This window comes from Danio rerio, chromosome 4 (genome assembly GCF_049306965.1).
Source record: "Danio rerio strain Tuebingen ecotype United States chromosome 4, GRCz12tu, whole genome shotgun sequence".
Classification (NCBI taxonomy): Eukaryota; Metazoa; Chordata; class Actinopteri; order Cypriniformes; family Danionidae; genus Danio; species Danio rerio.
Genome location: NC_133179.1, coordinates 45,547,365 through 45,565,559, shown reverse-complemented (window position 1 = coordinate 45,565,559; position 18,195 = coordinate 45,547,365). Strand labels below are relative to the sequence as shown.

General features: G+C 35.2%; 1 protein-coding gene across 1 annotated transcript in view; it reads left to right on the top strand.

The window, feature by feature from the left end:
* Positions 1-18,195, top strand: part of znf1046 (zinc finger protein 1046) — a 659,651-nt gene that overhangs the window by 58,518 nt on the left and 582,938 nt on the right. The window lies entirely within an intron of this gene.

Here is an 18,195-nt window from a genome sequence, read left to right as displayed (position 1 = left end):
ATAGCACAAAAAAAAAACTGCTGTTGTTGAGCTGATAGGGCGCTGCTAATTGTTTTACTTTCTGATCTCATTCGGCACCAGTGTAAGAGCTGAAGGCCTGATGCTTTGTTTCTGAATGTCTTTTAATATTATATTCCTTCATTACTGCAACTGATTTCTGGCAAATTAAACAGACACATTTCCCGCTGACCTCTGTGAAGAAAAATTCTTTGCCCCAACGTGACTGAAACTTCTTGCACTGACTGTTGATTTTCCTTTTTCTTGGTGCGCCATGGCTCGCCAAAATGTGATTATCAATTATGTTTCCTTCAGTTTGGTTGGTTAGTTTTACTTCATAACAAGAAGTAATGCCTAAATGAAGGCATGTAGGTTCCTGCTCATGTATAGGTGTGGAAGGGAATGAGACGGCAGACATTCTGGCCGAACAAGCTCTCAGAGTTAATGAAATCGATCTAGAAGTCCCATTGAGTAAAACAGAAGCAAAATCAATAATTAAAAGTATGAAAAAGGCAGACATCTTCTGTTAATCTTTATACTATACATAAACAAGTGGGTGCTGGGCGGAGAGAGAACAGAAATCGATGGGAAGGAAGTATTATAACTCGGATGAGAACAGGACACACTGGACTCAACCACACTGTAGATAAAAGAGGGACAATGTATACACTGTGATAAACAAGAAACAATAGAACATGTATTAATCTACTGCAGTAAATATAATAAACAATGATTTGATCTTATTCAGTCAGTGAAAAAGAGCAAACTTCAGGATTTCACATTGGCAGCTTGAATAGGGAACACATAAGGTATATAATTACATTTGTTAAAGAAACACAATTAGGGAAAATATTATAGACAATATAATCTAAAGAATTTACTGTCATTTTTCTTTATTTTTGTCCTCCCCTTTCCCTCTATTTTACATTTCAGTCTTTATTCAGCCAGTCATATACTCCATTCCATTCGGTGGCGGTAATGCGCCTATAAGTTTATTTGCCAACCGCCAGCATTCAAAGAAGAAGAAAAGTTGACAAAGGCTGTTTCTCAATATGCGTTCTTCAGCGGTCTTGCGTCCTCGTGTTCTCGTGAAACGTCATCATCAGCTGCCTAAGTTCAGTTCCAATACTCAAGACCGCAAGTACGGAGGACGCGTGAAACTTCCCGGATGTGTTCTTGATATCGAGGACGCACCGATGCAGACTTCAACAGCGAGCTCGCTCTGGAAGTCCCAGAAGTCATTGCGACTGGAGGTGGAAAGCGCAGCATTTTATTTAGATTTATTATTAAAGTTCAGAGATATCACTTATTTACCTCAGGAGTTTCCCTAAATGAAACGGTGAAGGTAAACATTAACATGAACATCTTAATAAAGGAATAAACACATTAATTGTGTTTGTTTGATGAAATTCGTATTAATATTTGTTTTATTTATAATGTGCAGAGTATATTTATAATGTTTTTATGCAAAGTATATATTTTGAAGAGGGGGGAAACAATAAATCGTTGTATGAAGGCTGTAATGTTTAATTAATTTCCATTTAAAACGCGTAAAGGTCACATGACCATCAGGAAGAACGCAGCATCCCATTTCTCAAAGGACGCGTTCTCTGCCCTCGCGGTCTCCTGAGTTCGTTCTTCCGAGGACAGCTGGCAAGACCGCACTCTACAAGAACGCAAGTCCATTCTCTGCGTTCTTGGAATTGAGAAACAGCCAATGAGAAAAGTGTCACAGAGCTCAGATTGTGTTTTTGCTGCACAACAGCGTATGTACTTCTATAGGTAAGCTTAATACTTCTGCATTACGCTTTTTTGTGGAGATGTTAAAGGGGTTAATATGTGTATAAGCGTGTTTAAATGCCTGTCTGCTCCTGAAGGCCAAAGCCTCAAACAACGATTAAACACGGTCCAAACACGGTCATTTGAACAATATAACGTTAATGGGTTATTTTTATCCCGTGAAACTAACTACTAGCTAACCAAGTAGCTAAGCAAATAAATAAAGAAAATAATACGAAAATAGTTGTCTAAAGGACAGCTGCAGAACCACACACGTTTTTGGCACACACAATCTAGGACACACAATCCATATATAGTAACTAACGTTATAGAGGTAAAGTTGGTTTTATATTTACACATTCAGACTTTCCCCTTAATAATATAATTTCATTAAAGTATTATTTGCAAAATCTAAATAGTGAAATCATATAAGCAGCCAATGACTATCAAAGTACAGCATTGTTCACAGTCAAATAAACAGTGTTAATGTTTTTTTCAAGTCACACTTGCATGCTAATTCCAATCGAAAATTCAAAGTAACATGGTAAACAATATATAGACTTCTAAATGAACGAATGTGTGAATATAAAACCAACTTTACCTCTATACTAACGTTAACTAACTCTTTAGCATGACCGCCACCTATTGAATTACACAAGTATGGTTTCTCATTTCAGCCGCTATTATTAATAGAGGTAAAGTTGGTTTTATATTCGGATATTCAGACATTCTCCTTAATAATATAATGTATTCTTTGCAAATTCTAAATAGTAAAATCATATTAGCAGTAAATGACTATCAAATACAACATTTTTCACAGTCAAATTAAAAGTGTTAATGTTGTTTTCAAGTCACACTTGCATGCTAATTCCGATCGAATATTTAAAGTAACATGGTAAACAGTATAGAGACTGTTAAATGAACGAATGTGTGAATAGAAAACCAACTTTACCTCAATATGACTTTATTTACGTGTCCACATAAACAAAGAAAACATAACAGACTGTCTAATTGTATGATTAGGTGTAATAAACTAATTCAGGATCTTAATATTGTCATACTTGGTTAAAATCAATTTTTTGTAAAATATAAAAAGCAAACAATAATGTGTCACATTAAAATGAATTAGCATACTATAGTTAATCATTTAAACAATATATATAGTTATAAACTGATTGTCTTAACTGATTATCTGAATATAATTATAAGTTTATATATAAACTACCATCTTTTACTAAACTGTCACAGCTGTTATATATATATATATATATATATATATATATATATATATATATATATATATATATATATATATATATTTGAGCAATTCCATGAAAATGTCAACCTTATCATGAAAAAATAAACTTTTGACCAAAATAACAAAACCTAATTCAATTTGCTTATTAAGGTCTATATTTTATTGTAATGATGTGCTCTTGTTGAATTTTTAAGGAAATTGTTTTGTTTATGAGAACACTTTTCGTGCTTTCAAAAAAGGGGTTAAAGACTCACCTTTTCCATGCTTTATGTTAACAGTAATCATTCTGCAGAAGGATTGGAGTCTGTAGTATAAATAATTACCCTTACTTTTTCATAACAATACTGCCCTTTTGATTTATGAGCTACATATTTAAGACATCACGCAGCTTCGGTCACGTGTCACGTCCGTAACGATTTAATGAAAAAGTTTATATTGTGAAATAAATATTATAACAAATAAAATGAAACTTTGTATACAAAGCCAAAATATGTCCATACTAATTATGATCGCCAACTCATCTCAGGTCTTTGCTCTAAACAACCACAATTTTGCGTTACGGACGTGACCATTTTTGAACTCCTTATTAATATAAGCCAATGACTAGCGCATATTTGTTCATTATGATGCTGCATTACAATTACTGACTTACATTACATAACATCCATATGTTATATCAAGAACTGAACATTTCATTTAACTATAAACCACTTTAGTAACATTTCAGAAATAAATGTTTAATAAGAAAACAACATTTTACATATTGCCATAATTGGCGCATAATCTTGGTGTTTTTGCGATGCAGCACCTTGTGTTGAAGCACTTCTTGTTTCTTTTGTAGATAGGGTAACTGACTGTCAAATAATAGATCAAATAGTTGAGATACAATTTATGCCAAACTAGGAATGCTGATTTCGATTCATTTTGCCAACCAACAACCGCTGGTTAACCGAATATTAACCGTTAACAGATTAATATCAAAATATTATTTAATAAAAAAAATTGACGTGCCTATTTTGTCTGACACATTAAATATTGCATTTTAAAATACTGATTTAGGTTATTTTAACTTGCGAACAGCATACAGACCGAGCATCTTCACGCACCTGCAGTGTTTTTTAGCAGCATAGAAAAACTGAATAAACTAACAAAAAATAAATAAATAAATAAATCCTGCTCTAAACCTTTTTACTTAAATGACAAATTAAGATTACAAAACGAAAACATTAACTGAATCCTTTTTTAAGAACCGGCATAGGCTGTTTGTCCAATCGTGTTTTTTCCGTCAATTAAATATTAGGCTACCTCAATAGATTGCTTTACGAAAAAAAAAATGCATTCAATTAATGCTTCGCTGTTATAATATTACAAAACCTGTCAACATTTTTAATAGAAGTCATTAGTTTAAAAATTATATCTTAATTATGATTATGACTTAACCTATTTCCTCCGTCTTACTTGCAGTTCATGTGCGCACGCGCTGCCTATAGTGAAAGATAACAATGAACCATAAGGCTTTGAACCTATACATTTTGTAAAGTATAGGCTAAGCATTTAACAATTTTGTTATTTACATGTGATACTGCATTAATTTGCATACATGTTTTATAAGCTGTAAAATGAAAGCATCAGTTTGGTGCGAAGTTATCATAAAATATTTGTCTTTGTTTAATTTGTAGATTAGGCTATTTAAAATGTATATAAGAACTATTAATAACTGTTATTTTCCAAATGGAAAAAAGGGTGGTTTGTTGATTGTAGTCTGCACTAAATCATGAATATGCCTAGTTGAGTTTATGATGCGGCTCCAGGCAGCACAGACGACCAGCATCAGCGCTGGTTCGTCAACTCCTATGTCAAACTGTGGCCAGAATATCCTTCTTTCATTTTGCTTTTTTGGCAAAAAACATCTGTAAGCACGTGTGTTTGCACGTGTTACTGTCATGCGAGTTAACAAATATGTGTTGCTCATAGAAGCCGATCACAACGAACGCGCTTCTTCATTGCAGAGACGTGAGGCGCTTCGCAATGCATTTTATGTTGACAAGAAGAAAAGAAGCACGGTGCTCTTTTGAATGTCACTATAGATAGCAACTGAATCAGCTGGTCTATTGTGCGCGAGTGTTGCTGTCAATGTTTTCATAATTGAATTTTTTAAATAACATTATGAAATTCAAGATTTGTAAAGTCATACAACTTTGGATGACTTAAAAACAGCGACCACAAGTCTCTCCGTCATCAAAAAGTTCGCCGTAGTCATCTTGACACTGCTGTCACCTCCAAGGAAACCCCGCCTCTGCTTTCGTTTGATTGAAGAATGAAAGACGCCACTGAGGTAACATGCTTTTCTTCTGGAGCGCACAAAGCGCGCAATGACAAAACGCGAGGCGCGCGAGGCGCAAAATCTATAACCTCCATGCATTTGGTCTTTTCTCACTGCTCAAGATGCGCACGCCGCGGGTCAGGCCACAGCGGAGTTTTCATTTCATGCAGAGCATAAATATGTTTTTTATTTCATTAATTAAATAACTATTTATAAAGATAAATTTATCAAAGCGACACAATTTATTTTCCAAGCCCTTTATCCAAAATCTAATCACTTTCAAAGCTTGAAAATTGGCTATAGCCTACATTAAAATGAAAACATTTTCAAAGATTTCCAGCACCCGGCAAATGCGCTTGAGTGCTTATTAAAATTATTTTAATAAGAATAAGAATAAAATAAGAATAAAATCTTGATATTGATCTAAGCTTCAACTACATTATATGAGTATTAAATGTGTTAGAAAATCGATAGGACCTGCAGCTGTAAATATTTAATTCAATATTTTACACAATCGGATATGAACTATAGCCTAAAATTATAAACATTAGTCATCCATCGTACATGCCTACAACCAATGACTATTTTTCTATGCTTGTTTAACATAGCCTACACAAAACCTTTCTTAAGTTTTAAAGTTTTCTCTCTCACCCTGGTGCGTATGAACTTTTTGCAACCTGTCCTGAAGTGACTGCCGACGAGAAAAAGAAAGCAAGCGCGAGTGGAGAAATTAAATTATTTATTCCATCAACTAACACGTTAACTAGAATAAACTAAAATAAACTTTGTCAAATATAATATTGCCATATCTGTGACAAAACTAGATTTTAAATATTCTCCACATAGACACGGTCTTGCGCAACAGTCGGGCAATGGTTTAATTCAAGTTTGTCTGGAAACACTAACTTTAGGAGCCTGCTATAGGCCCATTATAGCTGATTATGTTTATTATCAATTCTATATTATTCAGAGTATAAAATCACCATGTTAGCATGCAACATTGTTACCGAATTGAGTTTTGAACATTCGAACGTGCGTTAACCTTTAACAACACACATGCCATAATACAAATAAATTACAAGGTGATATCTATTTAAGTTTGATTAATTGTGCAACCTTACCATTCAGATGTCTCAGAGGTTAAAGTTTATTGGTTTACACACCCAACAGATATCCACAAATAGGTCTTTGGTCAAGTTTTGAAAGCATTTATCTGATTTTCATAATGTGTCAACTGTCAATTTCACAGCAGTCACGTCCGTAACGAAGACAAGTCACGTCCGTAACGATAGTTTTTCCTCAATAATGCAAAAATGAAAAACTAAATAAAATTAATTATATATGTTCCATGCAGAGCCAACCCTTATTTTTTTGACTGTTATATATTTTTTTGGCTTCTGCATTTTCATTCACAGAATTTTCACAAAGTATGTCAACTCACAAAACTCATGTCTTTTTTTTGTCACGTCCGTAACGCATTCATTTTGCCGTCATTTTAAATATAAAACACCTGCATAGACTGATATTTTTTGATGCCTGAACTCCATGGTCAAGGGGTAAGAAAAATATAAACATATATTTCAATATACTGTTAACATATACCTTCTCTGAGAATATACGTTTCATTTTTTTACTGCAAATGTCACGTCCATAACGCTGGAATCAGCCATTTACTTATTATTATTTTTATTAATTATTAATAGAAAATTTGTTTCTGTTGCTAAATTTTGGTTTAAAAACTGTTTATTGCTTACTATGAATTACTACAGTATTAAATGTGGGAAATCATTAATTAAAAGGTTATTAGAAAGTTAAACAAATAAACACTATTAAATCGCTTGAGTAAAATATTAATTTAGCGTTATACATTTATTACATGTAAAAAGATTTTTACTACATATATAATCTATCATTGCCTATATTAACTTGCTTTTATTTCCTTCATTATAAATGAATCCATTATATAAATTAATAGAGGTAAAGTTGGTTTTATATTCACACATTCGTTAATTTAGCAGTCTCTATATTGTTTACCATTTTACTTTAAATATTCGATCGGAATTAGCATGCTAGTATGACTTGAAATCAACATTAACACTGTTAATTTGACTGTGAACAATGTTGCACTTTGATAGTCATTATCTTTACCTCTATTATAAATTAAACCTGTCCAATTTAGATCATTCAGCAAGGCCCTCTAGAAACTTGCGTTCTGTGAATGAACATCGCCTCGTGGTTCCATCCCAAAGAGGGAAGAAATCACTTTCTCGCGTTAAATCTGCCCAGTTGGTGGGATGAACTCCCTAACTGCATCAGAACTGCAGTCACTCGCTGTCTTCAAGAAACCACTAAAAACTCAACTATTTAGTCTCCCAATTTTTTTACTAATCTGCAATTGCCTCTCTGGTTCTACCGCTAACTGTATTACAAAAAAAAATTACTAATGTTTTGCTTCTTACACTCTTTACACACCTGAAACTTGCCTACAGCACTTACTCGTTGCTCTTATAGTTGAGTAAATTGCTTCCTTGTCCTCATTTGTAAGTCGCTTTGGATAAAACCATCTGCTAAATGTAAATGTAAGGCCAGCAAACGAGCCTCTGCCATATTATTCATTCATTTTCTTGTCGGCTTAGTCCCTTTATTAATCTGGGGTCGCCACAAAGGAATGAACCGCCAACTTATCCAGCAAGTGTTTTACGCAGCGGATGCCCTTCCAGCCGTAACCCATCTCTAGGAAACATCCACACACACACACACACACACACGCATACACTACGGACAATTTAGCCTACCCAATTCACTTGTCCCGCATGTCTTTGGACTGTGGGGGAAACCGGAGCACCTGGAGAAAACCCACGCGAAGGCAGGGAGAACATGCAAACTCCACACAGAAACACCAACTGAGCCGAGGTTCGAACCAGCGACCTTCTTGCTGTGAGGCAACAGCACTACCTACTGCGCCACTGCCTCGCCCTGCAATATTATTGTCAGATAATAATGACTGATCAGCTCTAATAACTGTTCAGTCTATTATATTGAATGGCGATCGGAAACAATGCTCTCCACTAGTGCTGCACGATTAATCATATCGCAATCGCGATGTCAGCCTATGCGATTACATTACAGCAAATCTTGCGATTTATATTAAATAAATGCATTTGTGGATGTAACAAGACATTCATTCAACAAGACATGCAGTGCGTGAGCAGCACGTATGGAGATCAGAAGCAGCACGCAGGCTTTTGCCTTCACACCAGCTGCGTCTGCAGCGCACTGCTCTTCGGCAGCTGCTGTAGAGATCAATCTATCTTTGTCTATTCTATTTAGTTACATATATATCTCTCTCTCTATATACAAATACACCTTTAAAAAAACTTCTTATCTGCACTAAGGCCCGCTGCAACCTCCTCCTATGCTGTTTCTTTAACCTGCAAATCTTTATTTTGGAAAGTATGTAGATCATACAGTACACTGTTAGACCTTACCTTAGCATTTTTACAGTAGAATACTGGCAACACTGTTGCCAGTTACTCACTGTAAAAGTTTGGTTACAGTAAGTAACTGGCAACAGTGTTGCCATTTAATTACTGTAACTGAACCATTACAGTGAGTGGCTGGCAACAGTGTTGCCTAGGGGTGTAACGATTTATCGTTGTACGATTTATTGCGATGCAAAAATGTCTCGATATGCATCGTGGCGTTATGACGATTTGATTACGATATGACGTCCGTTTTCTCTTATTAGTTGAGCTGTTTACACGTGAGCTACGTTCCACCTGCTGTCGCACGTGAGTTCAGATTGCAGCAGCAGTAATGTTAGCAGACCAAGATGAGTGGAGTTGAAATAGAGGATGGCCCATCCTCTCAAAATCAGACGTCTGGCAACATTTCGGTTGTACAGTCATTGCTCTAGACTCGTCCGCTTTTTGACACGCATACTGGGTCAAACATCCTAAGTTTTAAAGTCTTCACAGTGATTTACATACTTTGCACAGCGACAGGGATACCTCCTAATGGTGTTGAAAGAGTCACATACTGTAATTATAAGGTACAATTCACCCTAAAATATCATTCTGTCTTCATATAATGTTCCCGCCGCAAAATCACACATGATGTGAGCTGACCGTGATCTGTTACTACAGAGGGCGGACTATGATAGACATGCGCGTATGGCAAGCCGTTTTAGCATTTAAACCTTTGTTCTGACTATCCATAAATATATTTAGAGATATCTCTAATTATATTTTGACTAGTCAGAATTATAATTCGACTAGTCAGAATGACAATTAGAGATACCTGCAATTGCAATTGTACTAGTACGAAATCAGATTGGAGATATCTGCAAATATATTATGACTAGTCATATTCCTCTATTGACTTCCATTGAAAAATATTTGCAGATATCTCTAAATGAGTTTTGACTAGTCACAATTGTAATTAGAGATATCTCTAAATGAATTTAATTAAATATGAATTAAATACCTGGAAATGTGGATTTTTTTTTTTGCACACACAAAAAATGCAAGTGACCAAGCAAAGCCTTAAGCTCTTACTATTAAATTCAATTGAATTGAAAGCTTATTTTTTTGCACCTTTACTTAAATTGTTTCTTAATTTTGTCTCTGTCATTTCAATAATATTCTTAAGAAGTTTTTAAATTGTTTTATTTTCCAGAGACAGGCCTGTTTAATTTATTTTCTTAAAGAAGGTTCAGTTTAACAAGTTGAAACAAAAGAAATACATAAAAAATAGTTTACTTGGTAAAATTTGCATTTCAGTTTACTTTTCAATTTTTATTCCAAATATCGTGATACATGAACATCGAATCGTGAGCATTATATCGTGATACACATCGTATCGTGAGCTGAGTGTATCGTTACACCCCTAGTGTTGCCAGTTATTTACTGTAACCGAACCATTACAGTGAGTAGCTGGCAACAGTGTTGCCAGTTAATTACTGTAATAGAGCAGTAGTGGTAACTAACTGGAAACTATGTACAGTTAATTACTGTACTGCAGTGTTACAACTCACAGCATTATACTGCATACACATTAATAGTATGTCATAGTCTTACTAAAATTAATTAGTATTGTAACCTGTTATTAAAAATAGAAGGCATAAAAATTTAGACAAATGTAGTTTATTGTTTTGGCAGCAAACAAATATACAACAGAAAATGTATAACAAAATCAAGAAATCAGCAGATATAAATATTGTCTTACATATTACAGGTCTGCAAAGTAAGGCTGCGGTCACACTAACGTTTGAGCATGCAAAATTCTGTCATACGGCACTGCGAAAAGAAGTGGGATTAAACAAAATAATTAGAGATTGAAAAAGCAACGACTGGTCCATAGTTTAAATTTTTGTTTAGACAGGTCATGTTTTTATCTTTGATTGGTCTCAAGCAATCGCATGATGTGATTTTGCAGGTCAGAGATCTCCAAGTTTGAACTTTCCAATGCTGCAAACAGTTAAATTTTTCGCATGAGCTAGCATTCCAGGTCTGCAGCATTCACATGCGTATGAATGGAAGTCTAAAGGGAGAAAAGTGCAGTCAGTGTGACTGGGACTTTAAGCTGTAACTCTAATTGAACACACCTGATCAAACTAATTGAGGCTTGTTAGAAATCTACAGGTAATGTTGAAGCAGGGTGTGAACTAAACTCTGCTGCGCTGCAGTCCTCCAGGAACTTGGAGTTTGACCCGCATGGTATATAGCATATATAGGATCACGAAACACCAAAACACATTTTTGAGCTGTTGACAGTCGTATATGTGTCCCACACTGCTAAAAACACTATTAGGACACCTATATTTCACTAAAAAGTGTAAATTGGTTGTTTTTGCGTTATTTCAAACAAATTCGTACTTCCTGTTTGAAACAAATTTTTGAAGCTGCGTCACGGCCATGACATAATAGCGTGTATTCCAGTGTGCAGACTGGGCGTCTGTGCCAGAGTGTGTCTTATTACGTCTTACAGTGTGTTGCATTAATGCATGAGTAAGGCTTGGTTCAAACCAATCAGCGCGCTCTATTGTGCAACTTCATTAATATTCATTAGTGTCAGCGTGTTTACACCACAGAGACGCCACGTTGTGTTGGCAAAACAAGCGTGAAGTGTTGCTTTTATAGTTTGCTGCTGTTAAGTTTCGTTTTCATTTTCTCTCTGTGTGAGCTCATCTGGATCACGTGTGGATTAACAGTGTACGCGACGCTCGACAACAATAACTTGCGTGTCTAAGGAGGAACATTGTTTACCTGAGAGCTGGGGGCTGTTCCAGAAAGCAGGTTATGTGACATACCCGGGTAAGTTTGAGAGTAAGTAGGTGGATAACCTCAACTTTGGTTCCAAAATCGGAGGCAACTTCTGGGTATGTTAAGTAGCCATAGCAACTTACTCTCTGAAGATAACCTGCTCTGGAGCAGGTTATGTTCAGAGAGTAAGTTGCTATGTTCCAGAGTTTGTCTGTTTCAGAGAGTTTACTGAGCATTGCGTGCTCTTTGATGAGAATATTTATGGATGTGGACGCACAGATACAAGTTTTTTTGTTGTGAGAGGGTTATAAGTGCATAGTTTTTTTTCATAACCAAATTTATAATGTTAATGTATTTAACAAACCTTTTTGAAATCAAATGTGACAAACCGCGGGTCTGCGCTTACCATAAAAAACATTCAGTGCAGCTCTTTGTATTCACGTCAGGGCATTTTAGGCAACTGTACAATGTGGCAGTAGGACCACCTGTACAGTAAGCCTGGCACTGAACAGTTTTTTACACTTTTGTACAGTTACTTGGTCATAAATCACTGCGTATCATTACACAGTTGATTCAGAGCTCGGCAATAGTGTAGTGGACAGTGCGTCGTTAATGATCAACAGAGCTCACAGCGGAGCGAGTTCGAATCTAGTAGGAAAATATAGGCCTACCTATAATTTAAGATGCAGGACATCGTTCATATGTATACATTCACGCACACACACCTACATTGTTTAATATAATATTTTTTTCAGGGTTTCCAAATGCTTGTGTGCATTAATTGCAGCCAATTTTAAAGCTCCATCAGTCACTAAAGGACACTGATAATATGAAATATGTCCATAGTATAAATGTGCAGGTACAACTTAATTTTCTGTCCTCAATCTTTTGGTGTTTCAACTATTAAACTCATTACTGCTTCATCCTACCAGCACATATGTGATGACCCCACCTCATCACTATATGTTGAGGCTAAATGGTTGATTTTCAGGATGTAATGATTCAAGTGTATAACACTAATATAGTAAAAAAAAAAAAACATAAAGCAAATGTTGCTTTACACAATGTTCATTTTTATGATATTTGTATTATACAATTGAATCATTACTGGGCACTACATTGTTACTTGCTGGAAGACAAAAGATACCCTTTTCTGCCTTATACGATGACACCCTTCCTACAGCCTGACCCAGAGGAAATCTCAATGACCCAAGCAGACAAAAGAGTGCTAAGAAATATAATTTGTCACAAAAATATATTTTAGTCAAATATTTTGGTCTGTTAATTTCTTCATTTCCTGAAATAAAATGAATTAAATTTTTACACTAATTTATACACGCAACTATCAACGTGTAACATATTTTTTATATACATTTCTCACCTTAAGGTGATGCTCATGTGAATTTATTTATCTTTGAAGATGAAATTGTACAGCTACTTTACAATTTGAAAATATATTTAAAAGATTTTGTGATCCAAGAGTAAAATTCAAATATGGAAAAGTGAAAATTCTTACACTTGTTGTTAGTTGAGGCAGAAGGAACTTCGTCTGTATGCAAATTAAAAAGCATAAAAAGAACCTAAAGCTTCCTGACAACAATCACTTACAACAGTGACAGATTGTGTGATTTAAGTATAAAAATCTACCACTGATGAGCCTTTATTAAAGGACGGAGCAGCTCCTCTAACTGGTGGCCCACAGCAGTTAGACAGGCCTCTTTCTATTAGCTGCATGACAGAAAGAATATTCTAGAGTGTTAAATAAAGAGCTCCAGTAATTAAGTATTACCTTTTATGATAATGTGTCTTTGTTTAATGACTTTGGACAGAGTTCTAGCTCCAGAAAGATTACAATTTCTATAAGCCTTATTAGTCAATACACATTTGTATTGTGGTCTTAAGAAATCAATGGCAAGAAAAATAAATGCATGAATGGTTACACAACATACTCAAAAAGCATGCTAAAAGAAAAGTTTAATTTTTCATTACAATAAAATGGAGGGTGGCATGTGTAATTTAATGAACTAACGAATTTTATTTATTTTTTCTTTTCTTATCTATTTCTTATTCTATATTTCTTTCCTTCGTTGAGGCAGATGTGTAATCTGTGATTAAAACATCCAGCTTCGCCTCTGTAAAGTGCGTTGCCCTTTTTTTCTCACCGTGACTTTCTATGGTGACTCGTGAATTCGGCGATCTACTGAAAATGCCTTCAGGTGTGGGCCGTGCACGCGCATTAACCCGCGGTTATCTTCAGGAGGTTGATTTAACTAACTCTTATCACCTGTTTTGGAACCAACATACTCGCTGTAAGCAGGTTTTGGGTAAATCAACCGAGAGTTCAGGGTTTAGCAGATGGTAAGTTAACCCAGCTTTCTGGAATACCTCCCTGTTCTCATCTGCAAACACTGAGATCCGGATTCGCTTGTAGTCTTCTCTTCATAAAGACGCGGCTCTAGTTGCTGGTGATTGTCCTGTCTCTACAGATTTGGAAAGTGAGCGACCAGTGCTCTTTGTTTATTCAGTTTGTTCGTATCGAATTAAGTTAACTATTGCACTGAGTGCAAACTTGTTAGCACCGCATTTTGTGACCGGAATAACACACGCGGCTTTCTGACGCTACCTGCCATTTGCATCTAAGTTTCCGGGAAATGCAGAGTTTGTTTTTCTCTCATTCGCCTTGCGGTATCAAACATTGCATGAAAAATACACGCTTAGAGCAGATCCTCGAATCAAATATCGAGTTTGTCGCGAGGGGCATGAATGAATTCCCTGAATGAAAGAGCCAGTCCAACATTTAATAATTTGGCAAATAATTCGACTACAGATGTCCATGTAGGTTAAACACCATCACTTTCTCCTGTGTGTATTTTGACTCGCGCGTGCCCAAATAGACACTCCCACACCCTCCCACTTTAGTTCCTCCGACACTCCCCCCTAAACAGAGCTGGACACGCCCTCTTTTCTGACTTTTTCCAAAGTAGAGGTGTGAAAACACCCTGCTGAAACGATGGGGTTTCATGGCCCTTTAAAGCAACTGCCAACATTTATCACAATCACATATCAAATAAAAAAAAATGCACTCATGCGCGCACACACACACGCGCGCGTACACACACACACACACACACACACACACACACAGAGAAAGTGCTGCAGTAAAATGTGTTTCTCTCTCCTCAATGCTGACCATGCAAAAAAAAACTAAACAGCAAAAAACAAAAAATATTTATTTTATTTTTTAAAGTTTCAAATAAATAAAAAATAAGCATATGAAAAGAACATACACATACTCTCTCTCTCTCTCTCTCTCTCTCTCTCTCTCTATATATATATATATATATATATATATATATATATATATATATATATATATATATATATATATATAAACTAGGGGTGTAACGATTTATCGTTGTACGATTTATTGCGATGCAAAAATGTCTCGATATGCATCGTGGCGTTATGACGATTTGATTACGATATGACGTCCGTTTTCTCTTATTAGTTGAGCTGTTTACACGTGAGCTACGTTCCACCTGCTGTCGCACGTGAGTTCAGATTGCAGCAGCAGTAATGTTAGCAGACCAAGATGAGTGGAGTTGAAATAGAGGATGGCCCATCCTCTCAAAATCAGACGTCTGGCAACATTTCGGTTGTACAGTCATTGCTCTAGACTCGTCCGCTTTTTAACACGCATACTGGGTCAAACATCCTAAGTTTTAAAGTCTTCACAGTTATTTACATACTTTGCACAGCGACTGGGATACCTCCTAATGGTGTTGAAAGAGTCACATACTGTATTTATAAGGTACAATTCACCCTAAAATATCATTCTGTCTTCATATAATGATGTATTGGCCGCCGCAAAATCACACAAGACGTGAGCTGTTACTACAGAGGGCGGATGATAGACGCGCGCGTATGGCAAGCCGTTTTAGCATTTAAACCTTTGATCTGACTATCCATAAATATATTTAGAGATATCTCTAATTATATTTTGACTAGTCATAATTATAATTCGACTAGTCAAAATATAATTAGAGATATCTCTAAATGAATTTAATTAAATATGAATATATTTATGGATAGTCAGAACAAAGGTTTAAATGCTAAAACGGCTTGCCATACGCGCGCGTCTGCTTCAGTGAACAGAACCTGCAGGTTGTGACTAATAAAGTAGTAAACAACATTCAGTTTGTGGAACAGAGTGATCTTTCAGGAGCCGCGTGGGAAGTATAAACAGCACTTAGCAGTGGAAATGAAACCGAAAACGTACACATTATTTATACAATCATATGGAAATTTTAGAGTTATGAATACGACGAGCATTAACCCTTTTGAGTACAGAGGTACACAAAAATGCACGTCAAAATGATACACTTGATAGCGCCAACATCAGCGACGCCGAAGAAATAGTAAACCTGCCTAAATGCTGAAAAGAGCCACGACTGTCCTGTGTAATGAAAAAGACGGCCACCCTGTCACTCATCATGCCCAACATGAAGACAGCCATCCATAAAAACCTCTCAAACAGATACACATAAGTTCAGGATTATCTTATAGAACTGCTGATTACCTGGAAATGTGGATTTTTTTTTGCACACAGAAAAAACACAAGTGACCAAGCAAAGCCTTAAGCTCTTACTGTTAAACTCAATTGACTAGAAAGCTTTTTTTTTTTGCACCTTTACTTATATTGTTCCTTAATTTTGTCTCTGTCATTTCAATAATATTTTTTAAGAAGTTTTTAAATAGTTTTATTTTCCAGAGACAGGCCTGTTTAATATATTTTATAAAAGAAGGTTCAGTTTAACAAGTTGAAACAAAAGAAATACATAAAAAATAGTTTACTTGGTAAAATTTGCATTTCAGTTAAATTTTCAATTTTTATTCCAAATATCGTGATACATATCGAATCGTGAACACTATATCGTGATACACATCGTATCGTTACACCCCTAATATAAACATGTTTGTCAAACACAGGCAGATACTGTGTCAATTCTCAATAAAATTTTTTAAAATAATTATAAAAAACAAAAACAAAGTCGGCAACACCGAAAATCCAAAGGATCCAATCTTTTATTGTTGTAATTATTATCTACTTTGAAATCTCATGACCACAAACTTTTCTATTGTTTCTAATATAAATTCATAGGTGGAAACACAGCTCTGAAAAATACTTAGCAACAAACTCACAACCTGGGACCTGACAGTGGAGCTTTAGTGTGTGGATAGTTATTTGTATCATATTTTTTGTGATTCCCTGTGATGATTTCTGTGTACATGATACCTTACTGAGGTGATGGAATTTATTGGTTTTTATGTGCATAAACTTTTAGCATCTGTACATTATTGCAATATTCAATATCCAATAAATAAATATACGTTAAAGTGAGGAGAGGCTAACTAGCTAACAATGTAGCTTTCAAGTACACAGTTGAAGATAACAACAATATAACTTAAAACACAGCCTTATTTTAGAAACCCTCAAAAACATTTGAACACATTTTACCTACTCATTGTAGATTCTTATTTAAAGCCTAAAACATATCAGACTCTACATCTGAATTGATAGACAGAGAATAGAGCGCACTCAGCAGTAAACAAATCAAACACCTGGCTCCCTTAAAGGGCCGGCATTTTCTGAAAACTTTTTCTAATATCTTTGTGTTTAGAATAAAACAGCCTGTGGGAGTGTGGTGAGGCCTAAATCATTGTCTTCTGCCTTTAAAATGCACGTCTCTATAAACAGCACCATAGAGCATCAGAGCAAATGGGACAAGCCATTTTAAAGCCATTTATTGTCACAGTACATAAAGTAAATTACTGTAATTTATCCTTTGCATTACACAATTTTATACAAACTCTACTCCTTTTACAGTAAAATACTGTTTCATTTCATTACAGCAAAACACTGGCTATTTTGCAGTTATTTACAGGGTAAGAGTGCAGTTAAGCTTTAACCCTAATTAAGCACATCTGATCAAACTAAATCTAAAGGTAGTGGGTTGAAGCAGGGCTGGAACTAAATTATGCTAGGCTGCAGCCCTCTAGTAGTGTGACACCCCTGGAGCATAGCATATTTTCAAATCAACTGCCTACATTTATCACAATTATGCACATATTGTTTAATAAAAACAATTAAAATATGCAAACTTCATCCATAGGAAAAAAAAATAAAATAAATAATCTGATCCTCATGTAGTTCCAAAAAACATAAAAATTACATGATTTATACATTTATTTAGAAAAGCCTTTATACTATACTGTTAATGCCACTTTTACTTTAATTGAAGTTTTCCAAACAAATTCATTGAGTCTCTGCAAACATATATGTACGTGCTGTTTAAGATATTTTTTTTTTTAAATAACACATTTTTACTAGTCATTTAGCAAAATACTAATATTCAGTTGAAAGTGCAATTGAAAAGCTGAACTATAGGTTAAATTAGGCAAATTAGACTAATTATAGAAACGTAAACAAAGTTATAAGAATTATTATGACAATTTCTTTGCTCTGTGTGAATATTTTTGCCTTTAAATACATTTCATCCATATCTTATGCTTAG